This window comes from Tupaia chinensis, unplaced genomic scaffold (assembly GCF_000334495.1).
Source record: "Tupaia chinensis unplaced genomic scaffold, TupChi_1.0 Scaffold145889_1, whole genome shotgun sequence".
Taxonomy (NCBI): domain Eukaryota; kingdom Metazoa; phylum Chordata; class Mammalia; order Scandentia; family Tupaiidae; genus Tupaia; species Tupaia belangeri.
In genome coordinates, this window is record NW_006205746.1 from 1,499,866 (window position 1) to 1,506,125 (window position 6,260).

Genomic DNA, 6,260 nt, shown 5'->3' on the forward strand with positions numbered 1-6,260 from the left:
GTTTTCATCACTCATGTATTTTATAATGGGGCCTCACTGCATGCAATCTATTCTCCCTGAGTGTACTTGGAGATGCAGCCAGATAATTATAAGCTAATGCTAGACAACGTTTCCGTTGGTCTGGGAAGCCCTTTTCTATCAATAGACTGCAGATATCAGAATACCTGGAGACAGGTAATTTATCAGTTTTCCCCACTATAAATAAATATACAGAGTGTAAGCATCATATGCATTTGACCACAAATTTGCACAGATTGCCTGAGTGGACAGGCACACACATTTTGTACTACCACATTCCTGTTAGTACAGTCAGGAGATTTGTTAATGAATTTGATCTTACACACAGTTTTTATAATGAGAAACACAGAAAGAAATAGCTATTTTTGTCTTTAATTTGCCATGAAGGTACATGTGTTCACTGGAGAGAGAGAGAGATCGAGGAGGAAAGTGATAAGCAGACCCCATGGAGAATGATCACACCACAATACCTTCTCCTCCATCCCTTCTTCCTTTTGGGACTTTAGGCATGCACGCACATGCTCCTGGCATGTTTCTCAAGCTGCCATGTCTGAGACTTGACCCTTGTGGTCATTCATATGGGATTAGCCAGCTTAACCACCAAGCTGCTGGCTGGCCAAAAATAACTGATTTTTAAAATATAAGTACAATAAAATACACCTATAACAAACTGTATAGAGTAAAATCTTAATCTTTCTTACTTAAATATTATAGAGCATTAAATATTTTAGAGCATCAGAAAAATAATTAACTAACTGTCATATAGCAATGTACATTTAAGAAATATTTATCAAGATAAAAGAGAATATTCTGGAAGGATTATATTTGATTATTTGCTTGCTAGGATTCCAGGCAAATGATAATTTAATAGATTCTCCTAATCTAAACTTTATATATTTGTTCAAAAACTCCCAAATCTGAAGTGTATATTTACAGTGACAATTTCAAAGTAATAAATGCTTATAGTAACATCATTGATATATCTCTTCCAAATTTGAATAGCTCTTTCTTTGTTTTTACAAAACTGTTTGCATGTGTCCTAGAAATGTTTGAATGAGCTATTTTATGATTACTGTATGTTTTGAAAATATGAAACACCTAAGGATGTCATTAAAATACTTTTTAAAAATATCCCTTAAAGGTGATTTTGAGGTGTATTACCCACTTATAGCTTAGAATTTTCAATTGATTTTGCCTTTCTGAGAATCATAACTTTATTTTCAACATAAGATTTGTTATCTTCGTAGAATCAGAAGATGCCTCAAATTAACACTCCTGCAATTGGGGGTACAGCAGACTTAGAAAGTAATTTTTTTTTTTACTTCTTCTATCTTTGCAGATATATGACATTAAAACAACACCCTATTAAAAAGCTTTATGAAGTTGTAATAGGCAAGGCAATCTGAAAGTCAAGAGTGTCAGCTAATAAACGCACACAGCCGTTAAATCTGCAATCTTCACTGGTGATTCTGTTTCTTCCCCACCAAGATAAACCTTGTACAAATAAGAAAAGCAATTTTAGTCTTCCTAAAAAGATTAGAGGCACACAAAGTTGGACTATGATAGAAGCTGAGATTATTGTTATTTTTCTAGATGCTACACAATATGAACCTGAGGATGGATGAGGAGGATAGATCAGAGTGAAGAAGTAGAATGCTTGGGAGAGAGAAAATTGTGTCATGTAACAGAGAGAACCGTGGCTCTAATACAGTAGCCACTATCCACATGTGACTAAATTTAACTAATTTACCCTGCTTAAAACGAAACCTAACAAACTCATTAACTAGTTAAAATTAAATAAAGTTTTAAAACCCAACTTCTCAGCCGTACCAGTAACATTCCAAGTGCTCAATGGCCACCTTTTCCTACTGGCTACTAAATTGGACAGTGCAAAATTGAACAGTCTGTCATTGTAGCAAGTATTTTTATTCAGCTTGAATTGAATAAAGTGATCATACAAATTAAAATGTTAACATAGTCAACATTTATTTCAAAAAAACTCTGGAGGGCTTGATTCTTTTTTGTTCTAGGACTATACAAAGCTTGCTGTTTTTATTTACTTTTTTTTTTTTTTTAGATGTTTTTGCCTTGAGGTGCATGCACTTACCAGAGAGAGAGACGGAGACACAGTGAGAATGTGAGAAATCACCCCTGTGCGGGGATGACCGTGCCACAGCCCCTTCTCCTCCATTCTCCTCCTTGGATCTTGGGCATGCATGCACATGTACCCAGTATTAGTTTCAAGATGCCAAGTCCGGGACTCAAACTGTGGTTGGTGTTGTGGGAGGCTAGAGATGCAACTGCTACACCATCTACTGGCCCCATTATTTACTTATTTTTAAATGTGTATTAAGTTATTTTAAACTCTTCATTGTATGAGGGAACTTTAAACAATTTGTGGACAAAATGGAGTGAAGGTATGATTTTATTTTATTACAAAACACATTGAAATCTATGCGTAGTTTTTCCTCATAATATGGACTTTCCATGAACCTTTTGAAGACGTCCCCGCCACCCCCGTCATATATACAGACAGAAAATTAAGTGTAATTTCCCATGAATTTTGACAAATGATAATGGAATTCATTCCTATAACCAGCACCTGGCATCCTATAATGTAACTACCCAGCCCCAGGTGTCCCTTGTGGTCACTTCCTTCTTCACCCCAATAAAAGTAATCACTGGGGTCAGCAGAAGGCTTACTGGTTACATTCCTAGACTCCCACATAGTCAAGCACGGTTCAAGTCCCAGACCTGGCGGCTGAAAACTCATGCCGGGCATATGTGCATGCAACCCCAAGATCCTGAGAGGAGCATGTAGAAGGAATTGCAGCATGACCATCCCCCCTGGTGGGTGATTTCTCGCTGTCTCTTTGTCTCTCCAGTGAGCACACGTGCCCTATAGCAAAAATCTCTCCAAAAAAATAAGTACATAAAAGAGTAATTACTATTGTGACTTTTCATAACATAGATTGTTTTTACCTGTTTCATTAAAAGGTAAGATAATATTTAATCTTCTGTGTTGAACTTTTTTTTTCTGCATGAATTAGTAACTCTGAGACTCACTCATTATTTTGCATGTTTGCATTGCTGTTTAACAGAGGTCAACAAACATTTTTAAAAGAATTAGAAGGTTGGCCCATGGCCTGGTGGTTAAGGTGGCTGAATTGCACATGGCCAGCTACACAGTTCAAGTTCTGGTAGTGGGAGATTAAAAAACATGCCAGGTGCATGTATATGTGTGTCCAAAATCCCAAAAGGAGGGAGATATGGAGAAGGGTTTAAGGAATAACTATACCCCATGGGTGAGTGCTTTCTTGATTTCTGTCTTTCTCTAGTGAGCACTCACACCCTCTGGCCAATTTGTTTGTTTTCTTTTGTTGCCAGAGGACACATGCATTTGCTAGATAAAGACAGAACACCCCCAACACCACCACTCCTATGGGGTGTATGGGGTGTGGTCACATGGCAATCCTTTCTCTTCCATTTCTCCATCCTGTTGGGATCTTGGGCACTCACACACATGTACTCAGTGTTTTCTTCAAACTACTAGGGCCGGAATTTGAGCCATAGTTGTCCTATGGAATCCAGCCCTCTTAACTAGAAATTTAGCCCATTGGTTAATCTTTTTAGCTCCTTTTTTGCTTCTCCTCTACCTGGCTTGCTCCTTGTGCAGGTATTTCTCATCTAACACATGCGTTGTCTCAAACTCTGGTACAGGTTAGAGCATGTCTCCTAAAAAGATGTTGAAGTCTTAACCCACTGTATCTGTGAATATGACATTATTTGGAAACAGGGGTTTTGTAGATGGTCAAGGTAAGATGTCATTAGGGTGAACTCTAATCCAATAGGACCTGTGTCCTTATACAAAGAGAAAAACAGGCGAGAGGATGCATAGATGGAATGTGATAAAGAAACAGGGAGAATGCTGACTACGAGCCAAGGAATGCCAGAGGCTATGAGAAACTTTGAGAAAGATGGTCTTCTTCACAGCCTTAGGAGAAATCAGCCACACAGGGATATACCTTGATCTAAGACAACTAGCCCCCAGAACCTTCAGGGAATGCATTTCTGCAGTTTAAGCCATCTGCTTTGTTATGTGGCTTTAGCAAACTGGTATTAACAAGCAAATTCTTCTCTGATGATATATCTAAAATAGCTTTCTCTTCATTATTATCATTCATCCTTGGGCACTTTACCCATTACTAATTTATTTTGTTTGTTTTCTATTTTCCTTACCATAATTAAGTTTCATGAGATCAAGAAGGTCAATTGTATTTTGGTCAATTCAGTGTCCATTACCTAACACAGTGTAAATGATCTATACAAAAATGTTAGAATAAAATGTGCAAGGTGTGTAATGTTGCAACTTCTGTCAAGGTCTTTGCAACTAAAAGCAATTGGTAATCAGCCTATAAGTACAGGTTAGTTAAAGGTGACAGAACAAATAGTTTCAGTATATCAGAGCTTAATAACATTGGTATAAGCAGGTTAAGAATTTTAAGAGGTGAAAAAAATAAAAGTTAATCTCCTAAACTAGTGTTTATTGAGCATGTGCTATGAACCAACTGGTATTCTATTCATTTTTATATTTTACTATTTAATTCAAGTGTGCAGTAAATGTTAACTACAAGAATTAACACTGCATTTAATAGCACAAAAAATAAACATTGACAGCCTTTGCCCAAGGGTCCACAACTTGTAAGTTGATAATGCAAGTTTTGAACTCAGAATTATTTGATTCAACTGATTATTTTTTTTCATCCTATAGCAGTAAAAGCCCTTCTTTTTCATTTTTAAGAAAGCAAAATTGGTGTCTTTGAAAGGTTGCCTCAGTTATTTTGAGATGTGACTGGTGCCATGATAAGGGGCCTTGAAGCTTGCAACTGGGATTCATAATTTAGGTCCCTAGAAGCAACCGTCTAGTTTGAAGAGTAACACCAAGCCAATTTAAATTTGGTTCAGTGATTATAAAAGTCTTCTTGACTATATGATTCATACATGTACAACCATTTTACTTGAAGATTTTAAACTGTTGATACTACTCATTGAAAATTTGAGATTTGAAAAAAAAAATTTGCTAGTGGGGGTATGTGCTCATCAGAGATGGAGTAGAAGAGGAGAAAGCATTACCATGGGTAATGACCAGCATCTCTCCCTTTAGGGCTCTAGGCACACCCATGTGTGTACCCAATATGTTTTTCAAGCCACCAAGATTGGGACTCCAACTACCCAATTGGCCATGTGGAATCTGAGTGCCTGAACCAACAGGTGGCAGAGCTGACAGGGGAATTGGAGATTTTAACAGAAAGACCGAAACTTTATTTTCCATATTGCCTGTGGTGATCTGGGCTAGGGACAATTGGTCTTGTGGTAGGTGAAAGTCCTTAGATGCCATCGTTAGTAATTACATGGTCTTAAGAAATGAATATATCCTAGCTGGTGAAGCTCATTGGCCTATATTTTAAAAGATACTATCTCAATCTTTTGCCTCTAATATTTCATGTATGTGTCTTTAGTGATAAGATAAACACATTTCAGATTTGTAGAAAATCAGCATTTCTAACTTTGCTAAAATTGAATAACAAAAACAAAGTCCTAATTTTAAATTACTGATATTATTCTCTAGATGTGCATACCTAATGATGTAGCTTTGTGTGTGAACATGCATCTGCGAGCAAATATATTAATATTAGTACACTTACTGTGATTTTTATTCACTTGGAAGGATTAGATTTTGACACATTTCTATTGGTAAACTCAAATCTATTACAATTTAAGAATATTTCATAGTGAGAAAGGAAGTCCAGAATACCTAGGGTTAGAATACTGGGGTTCTTCCCCCATCTTTCACCATTAACAACAAGCAACTCAAAATGCATCACAAATCCGAACCTAAGACCTCAAACAATAAAACTACTGGTGGAAAATGCTGGAGAAACTCTGGGAGACATTGGAGTAGGCAAAGACTTCTTAAATAAACTCCCAAAGCACAGGCAATAATCCCTAAAATAGACAGGTGGGACTATATTAGACTAAGAAGTTTCTACACAGCAAAGGACACAGTAACAAGTGTGAACCGACAACCCTCAGAATGGGAAAATATTTTTGTTAAATATGCCTCAGACAAGGGACTGATAACCAGAATACACAGGGAACTCAAGTGCCTTATGCAAAAAAATAATGATTAACCCAATTAAAAGATGGGAAAATGAGCTGAACAAAAATCTCTCTAAGGAAGA